General features: G+C 39.5%; 1 long non-coding RNA gene across 1 annotated transcript; it reads right to left on the minus strand.

Moving 5' to 3' along the window:
• Nucleotides 1-494: 494 nt before the first annotated feature.
• Nucleotides 495-8,091, minus strand: LOC146187639 (uncharacterized). The gene is made up of 4 exons (XR_014707378.1): nucleotides 7,846-8,091; nucleotides 3,262-3,386; nucleotides 1,997-2,078; nucleotides 495-1,577 (listed from the first exon to the last, which is right to left on the minus strand). It is a non-coding gene; the product is annotated as an uncharacterized LOC146187639 (long non-coding RNA).
• Between the last annotated feature and the right edge of the window lie 775 nt (nucleotides 8,092-8,866).

Genomic DNA, 8,866 nt, shown 5'->3' on the forward strand with positions numbered 1-8,866 from the left:
CTGCCGTATCACGCCTCGACGCGGCGGTACAGTAAAAAATTTTACACCCTTAAGGGTGTAATTGGCTTGTCGCATGGGGAGCACCCTAATTATAAATATTTTAACACCCTTCTGCTGCAGCACCCTTCTCCGAAGGAAGGGTGCTGCAGCAGAAGGGTGTTGCAGCACCGTGTGCTACACCTTTCCCCAAGGAAGGGTGCTGCACGCGGTATACGTGCTCGTGCAGCAATCCCAGCCTGAGCATTCCAAATGACCTTGTATGTCCCTCATAAAGCAAAACGTAGGCTTGAGCACAGTATGAGTGCTTATGTGCAGTGTTGCGAAGAAATGAAGTAAATAAAAGTATAAATGGTGTATGGGTAACTTGACCCATACGCATGTAAAATGCAAACCTTTTTACATTCTACAAGCTAGAGCATTGGTCAGACATCATCTGCATCCAAGCACCTGACCAGCTTCTAGCACCAATGTGCTTACTCTGTATGCCTTAGCTGGCTGAACCTGAAGAATGTGCCCATAGAAAAAAAATTTATTTGAATATCCAGCCAGAAACAATGTACTTTCACACTTTCAACCCAAAAGAAAGTTTAGGAAACAACAAGGCTGTGGCAACTTCCTAACCCTGAGTCCATTTGTAAAACACAGTAACAAAACGGCATTTGTAGAACAGTCAAAAATTTTATTGACACTTAACAAATGTATCTCGCCTTTTCTTGCCCATACGCCATCAAGAAAACTAGTATACTTGGCTTGCATTTACTCATATTAGAATCCTCAGAACTAAGTAGTGCCCAGTACTTTAATTTAAAGAAGAATGTGTAAAAGTGCCACAAAATTTGCACTTATGAACATTGAAATCGCAACCAAATCATGAATTTTTTTTTCCACAATCTTGTTCATAAATTTCATCACAACTGTTCCTGGTGTATAAAATTCATCTTCAAGAAGAGCTGCACTAGGGCAACTAGCTCATTGAATGCTTAAGGTTTAAAACGCACTTTGAAGAGCCAATTTTCTCCTAGGAAATAATCTCCTTCTGCATTGCCTGTAGACAATAGGCACTGGTGCTCAACGAAGAGGTAGAAAAAGTGTTTCTTCAATGCGCTCGCTACAGTAGACTACATAAATGTGAGGAGTTTCTTTAATAACCAGCAATTAAAGGGTTGATTTTGTGGGATTAAACACACACGACCAGACCGGTCAAACTAGGAACATCTTTTTATACAAACACAATAGACTAGACTAAAAAGCAACATAACAAATAACAACCTTAACAGGCAAAGCAAATATGAATATGAACTGATAACAGTCACCGAACGCTGGAAGAAGGAAGTCCATGTGGACGTTCCCGGTTGCGTGGGCTCGGAGTGTGCGGAGCGCCCAGTGTCCATAAACGCTTGGTTCAGGTCAGCAGGTGGCTTGGCTGAGGGAGACGCTCGGCCGAGGCGAGAGGCCAAAGGTGGCCGTAATCAAGCAGACTCTAGATTTCCAAGTGCGTCAGTTAGCGCACCCAGTACGACGCTGAACGTCGCTAGCTCCTTAAAATAAAGCGTGGCGAGAGCTGGAAAGTCTTGATCCTGCAGTAAAAAAAGGTAAATTTGTAATGTATAGTTGTTATTGAATCAGTACTAAGCTGTTTTTACTTCGTTAAACTGAAAATATCCCTCGACAATATTTAGGTCTAGTCTGATAACAAAAATATCAAAACCAGCTAGTAAAAAGACTTACCTGATAATATGCATGCAAACTGAATGCAGAATGACATGGTAATACATTTCTAGTCTTCAGGAAAGGTCTTACAGACTAAAGTACAGTAATCAGCTTTTTATGCGTGAATAACTGCCTGCTGTGAGATACGAAGTATATAAAAACGTAAATGGTGCCATTTTCTCTCAACCTTGTAAAGTTAAAGGTAAATTCCTCGGCTACAAATACATTATTTAACTTTCACGTTGTACAGCACATATATCATGCGAGTCTAGTTGGTAGGACTTACGAACTCTTGTATGAAAATGGCTTGGAGAGCTGTGGATTTTCCGACGCTCAGCACGGTTATCCTCATGACTGCGACATCCAGTCTGAAAAAAGATGCAAATATGCCACTTTCTGAGTGAGAGCAAAATTTGTCTTTTAAGGAAAGGCAATCAAGTCCAGCGAGTAAGACTGCACTCACACCACACCAAGTTAATTATCATAAGAGACCGACAATCCCAGTTTATTTTTGGAAACTACTGCTTAATGTGGTACGCTCATAAATTACATCTCTCTTTTTGGCGAAAAGGACATTTTGGGTCCTGATTGAAACTAGGACTTGCAGTTGATGCCAACATATCGTGTAAGAAATGTAGGAAATATTTCTTATGCTTTTCAAAGAAATGTTCAGATAATTAAAGTAAATTCTGTACAAAAGTTCACATTTTTAAGCAAGTTCACAATTTTACTGCATAAATTTCGCAGGCAAATTCATGGGGATTAGATTATGTAGAAAATTTCTCACAATAATCAAACCAATAGTTTTTCTATACATTTTAAAAGCCCAATTAACATATAAAAAAATATTTGAGGCATTGTTTAGTGGAATAAATATAGCAAAATTAAAAACACTTAAGCCAATATGTTGAAAGTGAAAAAAGCAAGGAATAAAAAATTCTGTTCAAGTGCCTTCAAATATTTTTATACTTATTCTGTTCTGTACATGTGTCCTGCTTTGCGCAGCTCCATCCGCGGGCGTTTTCTAACAATCGCGGAATTGGTTCAGTATATGCAGTTTTCTCTCTTTCCTTTCAAGACTAACTGTACTGTCACGTCATGACAAATGCAATCAGGCACATTTGACCTTGCGACCTTTGTGAAGTCTTTTCTAAACTAAGGGAAAGAAAAAATTCAAGCCTATTGGTCTTTGCAAGTGCGTTAACCAATAGCGCTATTATGAAATGGCCGCAATTTTTAACATACAAACCTTTTTCTGTGTCCTCGGTGATCAGTTATGCAATCATTTTTTTCATTAGTAGGATGGATATAGAGTCCATTTCCATGTAGTATTTACATAATAACCTAGTTTTTTCAGATATTTGGGCTTCATATTGTGTGATTATAAAAGCAATGAAATCGACATCTGTTTAAAGGTTACTCTGAAGACAACAACAACACAACAGACTTGATGAAATCATTCTGTGAGCGAAGAATTGCTTAAAAAAGTGCGCATTATGTGGTGTCACACACTCTACAAAGGCATGCGGGTACTTGCTGTCAGTTACGCACCAGAGGCAGAGGCTCAGATTAATAATTCGGGGCTTGGGTGTCAGCAGGCTGTAATGCATTATTCGCCATGTCTGGAATTTCATATTCTGGCAGGTCAACACAATCTTGAAAATGGGCATCAGCATCTGCATACAATTTTCCTATAAGATTATAAAAACACTACAAATGGCCAAAAGATATTCAAGGGTGAGTTCAGACGAGAACTGCAATCGAGGTCGAATGACCATGTTTTGTTTGCAATGAATTATTTATGTGTGGTGGACAAAGGTCTCAACACAAAGAAATGGGCTTTAGTTTTGCAAGATACGCCGTAGTTTTCTCGGAAAGAAAATCGTATGTCACTCAGGTGGAAAACGCCGTTTTTGCCATTTCAAGAAGTTGCAGGTTTGAAGATGTGCTGCTAGCGTACAAAAATTTTATCACTTATTTTTTTTACCCACTGAATCTATGTAACTTTTACTTTGTAGTTATTAAAAAAAGTTTTGTTATTGCAGTCGATTGAGCACAAAATCGCAAACATTGCTCCAGAAGCAACTCGCTACACAAAAGTCCATTTTCAACTTTAAATACGGGTATGATGGGTGATTTTTCAGCATTGAGTCTCTTTCTCTTTATTATTCAGATAATTTTCTAAATTTCAGGCAAAAATTGAGAGCTTTAAACTGCTAGGTGTGTTGTCCACAATGCATAAAATTCGACCAAGTTTCGTAAACAGTGATATTATTATAACGAGTAAATTTCATGCCAACTTAAAACAAATCATCGATATTTATGAAAAATCCTCTCAAGGTTCCTCAGTACCTCAGAAATATTACAGCCAGAAAAAGTGTTGCATTATATTGTTTAAAATTGTAAAAACAAGTATAACACTGAACGCTGATTTTGAAAATTGTTAATTTTCAGCCCTACATTCTGGCACAACTTAACAAAGTGCTGCAACTGAAACATTTCCTCTATATTATCCCGGCCTGGTTGTCTATTTCTAGAAACATTGAAAAGTCTAGACGTGTTTGTTCTTTCTCCATATTATCTTGAAATCGGCCGAAATTCAAAATTATATATAAAAAAACGAACATTGACCCGAATTAAAAACTGCTATTTCTTCGATTTTTATCGAAGGCTCATAAAAGAATCGTAAGTACTTTATAAACATCATGTACTAAAATGTACTGCAATTTTTAAATTAAAATGTAAAAATAAATATAAAACTGAGCGCGTGTTGTCATTGTATAAAAGTGCTTATGGCTTTCCTTTGTGGCGTTGGCGTCAAAAGTTCGATTTATTTGCTGAATTTAGCTATACTTTAACTTATGCAATATCCAGAGCCTTCTCAATGCTTGTAATGTCATTTTCTGCTTGTTGGTAGCGTTGATGATTGCTTTGTGGAATAAATTCGCTATTTCATGGTACAAAGCATGGCTAACAATGCATTACAGCCTGCCTACACCAAATCCCGAATCATTAATCTGAGCCTCTGCCTGTGATGCGTAACTGACTGCAAGTAGCCGCATGCCTTTGTGGAGTGTAAGTGACGGCAGTTTTCTCCATCCTGTGTACACACACACACACACACACACACACACACACACACACACACACACACACACACACACACACACACACACACACACACACACACACACACACACACACACACACACACACACACTTATAGCTAGGTGATGTGCTATCCCCCCCCCCCTCTAGTTTACAATTATGCTATTTCAGTTCTCCATAACGACAAACATTGACAATACCCTATTTTTGCAGACCATTGTTCTAATCTGCACATAATTTGAATCATAATCAAAACACTTTGCGGCATGACAGTTTAGGTAGAATTTTATATTTCATTATAGCAGTAGCACAAATGAGCCGAGATGGCGAGCGTTCTAGTCGACAGAGGTATAAAGCATAGAAAAAGGCGAGCTAACACAGAGCAAAACCGCCGTTCACCTGAACTGCAGGTTACATACACTTTGCAGGTTAGATGGACAGGGGGTTCACCGCGTGTTGGCTCGTCTTTTTTCTGGGCTAGATGGCTCAGTCGTCAAGAATGCTCATCCTCTCGGCTCATTCGTGTTGCTGCTATAAATAAATACAAAATGACAACTAAACTATCATACTGCAAAGAGTGTTGCTTATGATTCTAATTATGCACATCAGAAAGATTGTCTTCAAGAACAGAGTATTTTCAATTTTTCCCATAAAGGAGAAATGAAATAATATAATTAGGAACTGGATGGACTAGCTCAGCTCTTCGCAAAAAAAAAAAAAAAGAAAAAAAAAATAGGATAGTGAAAAAGTTCGTCACTGACGATGTCCAATGAAATTGCTAGAAATAGCGAATTCATTCCACTTTAAGCAATCATCAGCACTGCCAACAAGCAGAAAACGACTTTAGAGGCATTGAGAAGGCTTTGGATATTGCATAAGAGTAAAATGTAACTAAATTCAGCAAATAATAAATCGAACTTTCGACGCCAACACCATAAGGGCAGGCCATAAGCACTTCTATAGAATGACAACATGTATTTAGTTTTATATTTATTTTTACATTTCAATTTACATATTGCGGTACAGATTAGTACATGATGTTTATAAAGTACTTAAGATTGTTTTCATGGACTTCGATACAAATTGAAAATGTGGCAGTTTTTCAAATTCGAGTCAAAGTTGTTCGTTTTTTTATAATTTTAAATTTCGGCCGATTTCAAAATAATATGGAGAAAGAAAAAAAATCTACAGCTTCAATTTTTGCAGAAAAAGAGAACTAGTCCTGCATAATGTAGCGAAAAAGTTTCAGGTGCAACTCTTTATTAAGTCGGGCCAGAATGTAGGACTATGATGCTGGCAATTTTCAAAACGAGCATTGAGTTTTATACCTTTTATAATTTTAAACAATATAATGTAACACTTTTTCAGGCTGTAATATTTATGAGGTAGTGAGGATTATTGTGAGGGATGTTCTTAAATATTGATGACGTTTTTCTTTAAAGTTGAGTCTTTTTTGCTGTTTTCGAATCTTGGGCGAATTTTATGCGTTGTGGAGAACACACGTAGCAGTTTAGAGCTCCAACTTTTACCTGAAATTTAGGCAATTATCTGAATAAAGGACGGAAAAAAGACAATGCTAAAAACATAATGCATCATGCCTGTATTTAAGGTTGAAAATGGACTTTTTTGCCGCACGTTGCTTCTGCAGCAATGTTATAGATATTTTACTAAACCAACTGCAACAACAAAACCTGTTTTTAATAATTCCAATACAAGTAAAAGTTACATAGATTTAGTGGGCAAAAAACAATAGATTACAAAATTTTAGTACGCTAACCGCAGGTCTCCAAACTTGCAACGTTTTGAAACGGCAAAAATCGCGTTTTTCCACTGTAGTGAACAGTGATATAGGATTTTTTTTTCGAGAAAACTGCACCGCATCTTGCAAAACTAAAGCAAATTTCTTTGTGCTGAGACATTTGCTCCTCATATACAAAAATTTGAAAAAAAAAAGGGTCATAGAACTTCTATTACTGTTCTTATCTGAACAAACCTTAAAGAAAAAATGCATAATGAAAAAAAAAAAAATTGCATAATCGGCACGCACAAAGTTTCTTGAGATGAATCACGTGAGACTGCTGCAGCGTAAAGTTGTGCAAAAGTCACAATGATGTTCAGCCAGCAGAGAGACTCCAAAAAAAAAAAAGGTCCAATCACCGGGAATGATTCGCGGACATATGATGCGACTTTGGGATAGCGACTGTAAAAGCCTGTGTCATGTTCGCTAGCGCTTTGTCGTCAAGGAGGGAACTCACCAGGGGAACATGTTACTGCGGTAGTGCCGAATGTTTAAGACAAACTTGTAGAGGTAAGCAAAGTGGCTTACAACATTAACCTCTGTGAGCTATTAGGAATTCAAGGCAAAGAGGTCTAGAGCCATAGGATTAGTACGTGGCCGCCTATTGCTAGTCGGAACCTAAACTAGAAACAAAAGCGGCAATTTTGTTCTTTCTGCATGTAGTGACCAGAGAAAAGCAATTACAAAACGACACGGCGCACTCGCCGTAGAGATCAACGTGTCTGCTGCGCGGCACGCTGCCCGTGCGCCTCTATTTATGAGAACGGTCGGCTATTCGAAGCCCCGAAGTAACTATAATGCCACCCGTTTCCCACGCATAACTCTCCGCTTAAAACACTCACGCTATGGATTCCCTTCTAATTTCCTTTCTGTGAGGGCGAGCAGTGCTTCTAGAAAAAAAAAAAAAAACTCAATTGCTATCCGCAGTTGTGCTACGTGTTACCTTTATAAGCTTTTACTGTCACGTAATGCGTTCTTGAAAGCCATGTCGAATGAAGAAATTTTTCGGCAGGTCTAGACGATACTTTGACAGCGCTCAAGTGTCGTTCGTACCCACAGCACTACCGGCCAACAATGCAAGCGCCATGACCAACTATCTCACTTGCGAGTGTTAGTGCCTAACTGAATGAAACATCCACAAAGCACAAATAAAAGTTCCACAGACATAAGCCTACCTCATTTCAAGATTGGTATTTGACAAAAAGAAGACGTAATATAGGTATGCTTACCTGAAATTTCACCGACGACGGTGACGACGGGTTGACGAGACCTCCACAGTGCATGATGCTGCTCTTGTGTCAAGTATGCTAGCAGCCTTGAGAGATAAACATCCTCTTCGCATTGACATAGAACGCAGAAACCAAGCAAGGCAACGCACAAGCAACGTTTCCAGCTGCGAACGGCCGGCGACAGACAAAGGAACTCGTTAGCCCAAGGGCCCAAGCGTCAGCAACGGCGCATCAGTTTGAAAAATGGAGGGATGACGGGAAGCATCGCATCGCGTGATCAGCGCTTCCGATAAACACCGCAGCGCCCGCAGCGCTGTGGACATGTGTAAGGGAAAGTGGGAAAGGCGTCGGCGTCGTGCGGCGCCCTCCTCTCCACCCAAGCAGAGGAGGCAGAGCTAACCAACATGAGTGTGAGGAAAGGAGCGACAAAAAAAAAAAAATAAATAAATAAATAAATGGCCAGCGTCTGAGAGCGCACTGTGCATTTCGTGGCGCTTTCAACGCGTATCGCTCGGATAGAATAACTTGGGGCCTTTGTGCACGGCGGCATAGGGTCAACGTCGTCTCTTGGACTACCGCATCGGTTCGGTTTCACATCACCGTTCTCTGCTGTACACCTGAACAAAAGTAAAAGGCAGTAGAGAAACGCAGAAACACGAGCGCCACGCGTGTTTTGCTGGCGCACGTATGCTCTTTGGCAGCTCGGACCGTATCGGCTATCAGCGAGCGCACGTTGTCGGCTTTAGCAAAGCTGTTCCGCCCCTGTTCTATCTTGTTGCGGCTAGCTGTTGGATATATGAATCATTGTAAAAAGCGTTGCAGGTGGCCGTTTTTTTTTTTTTCTTATCCCTCGATTATCGCCTGTTCAATCGCCTTGCACTTTTGACGCCCCAGCTTGTCTCATTCGAGCTTTCTTATGTTGTGCGAATTCAGGTTTTACTTTGTTAATAAGTTTAGTTCGTATTTTCAAAAACCCTTATACAGCGCTGTTCTGTCGTTTCTGTTATTACGCACCTACTAG

This window comes from Amblyomma maculatum, chromosome 5 (genome assembly GCF_055883805.1).
Source record: "Amblyomma maculatum isolate TAMU_Amacu chromosome 5, ASM5588380v1, whole genome shotgun sequence".
Lineage (NCBI taxonomy): Eukaryota > Metazoa > Arthropoda > Arachnida > Ixodida > Ixodidae > Amblyomma > Amblyomma maculatum.